The sequence below is a fragment of the Momordica charantia genome, assembly GCF_013281855.1.
Source record: "Momordica charantia cultivar OHB3-1 chromosome 6 unlocalized genomic scaffold, Mcharantia_2.0 BLBB01000006.1, whole genome shotgun sequence".
NCBI lineage: Eukaryota > Viridiplantae > Streptophyta > Magnoliopsida > Cucurbitales > Cucurbitaceae > Momordica > Momordica charantia.
The window spans coordinates 10515063-10517101 of record NW_028275164.1 but is presented as its reverse complement, the minus strand read 5'-3'; the positions used below and the strand labels follow the sequence as shown (position 1 = coordinate 10517101).

The 2039-nt window shown below is 35.0% G+C and overlaps 1 long non-coding RNA gene across 1 annotated transcript; it reads right to left on the bottom strand.

The window, feature by feature from the left end:
* LOC148210672 (uncharacterized) lies at positions 1-1151 on the bottom strand. Its single transcript, XR_015791801.1, has 2 exons — positions 665-1151; positions 1-324 (listed from the first exon to the last, which is right to left on the bottom strand). It is a non-coding gene; the product is annotated as an uncharacterized LOC148210672 (long non-coding RNA).
* Positions 1152-2039: the final 888 nt, after the last annotated feature.

Below are 2039 nucleotides of genomic sequence, written 5' to 3'. Positions count from 1 at the left end.
TAATAGCAACAGAAAATTCCTCAACAATTGTATTCAATAATTATATCATCAGTCAACCATCTGAATTGCTTGCATAGAACACAAATAACATTCTAAAATTGGAAAGTGCTCAAGATTTTTTAGGACGACTTAATCTTCTTGACAATTGTGAGATAGAATAATGAAACTAGACAAGATAAATGGTTTACATGATAAAAAGTTGTTCACAGATCCATAATCACTAGTAAATGAGCTTTTAGCATTGAGCGCAACGGTAGGTGTATATATCTTTTCATCTGTACCATCACCATAGAATACATGTTCACCAGGTGTACTCTTAAACTCCTAAAGATGACAACAAAAAATATCAAAATAAATTAATAAATTGCAGAGTTAGTTGTTTCCATGTAACTAAGTTCATGTTCTCTTCCATTATCGTAGAAGCTAAATTGAACCATAGGACTCTGGGTAAATCTCCTCACTAGAATGCGTATCAAATACTAATTATTTTCTCTAAAATTTTCTCAACCCTCAGCAAAACTATTTGATACCTCTAATTTTTCTTCCATGAATCACTGTCCAATTTAACATAAGTATCAATTTCAACATTACTTTCAGCAACCAAATAAAAGTTTACGATTCTCCAGCAATGACAATGAAGCAAGAAAAAGAGAAGGCTATATACCTCGTCGTCGATGAAATAAGGAAGCAGTGCTTTGTGTAAGAATCAAATCTAGTCGCCGGAGCTCACCTCAACTTTACATCGTAGGGTCGCCACCGTTCATATCTTGGTTGTTCTCACCCGTCGTCGGAAGCTACTGAAGAATCGACTGTCACGGTCATTCAGATCTGGATAGTTCTCTCCTCTCGCCGCCGTTCAGATCTGGAATCTCCTCGAATGTCATCCGAACCTGCTGAAGAATCAAGCCTCGTTCGTTGTTCGTCGCTGTTTCGATCTGGAATCTGCTCGCCAGAAACTAGTGAAGTACTGTTCGCACTGCCGGATAGCTACCGATCGTGATGTCATTCGCACCGCCAGAGTGGCCTTCGATTGCCGCTTTGAAAGCTGCAAGAAATGCCGCCGTTTGCCTTAGGTCGTGGAGGTTGTGAGTCGAGTGAGAGAGAGGAGTGGTCGCGGGTCGCGTGAGTGAGAGAGAGCCTGAGAGTAAAAACAAAAAACAAAACATTGGGTAATAAAGATAAAAGCCCAAATTAATTTTTAAAAATTAATCTGGGCTTTTAATGTCCGGCCAAACCCGACATTAATAGTGCAGAATCAATGTCGGGCCAGACCCGACATTGAAAGATAAATTTTTTTTCCCAATTAAATTTTAAGTACGTTTTTTACATGTCCGTCATCGTTTCTTCCGTGTTTTTGTTTTTGACCATCATTAAAAGTTATATTTGTTGTAGTGTTCGCAGCTATCTCAAATTAATTTATTTTGATTTAGTCATTCTCATTATTCTTTGACTAATATGGAACACTATCGTGTCCAGTTCATTAATTAATCAGATTTAATTTCGATGCTCAATTTAAATTAATTAAATTATGAGAATTAAAACTTACCACGGCTGTTACGAGTAAGTAGACTAAGTTTTTGAATCAAGGAACCAATTTTGTATAAAGAATGATCAAAATTACAATTAGATGAAAATCATACCTTTGGATTGGAAGTTTGGTAGGATTGACTTTCGTTTTTCATTGGTTCTCTTGGTATTCGACATGTCTCACTAGTTCTACAAGTTAGATTTAGTAACATCAGTAATTACTTTGGAGGGCCTCAACAACCCTTACCACCTGATTCAATATAGAATTGATATAATTGATTTGATATCTAATTTAATATACCAATATTTGATATACCATTGATATATATGAAAATTTGGAGGGGTAAAATATCGAAATAACTAGAAAAACTATGAATCAGACTTCAAATATTTTGTTATATTTGCAAAACCCAAATATTTTTTCGCTTGTTTAATTATTTATATATATGTGTGCTGATATATCATTGATATATTATTGAACCTATGATATACACCTTATTCAATTACTAATG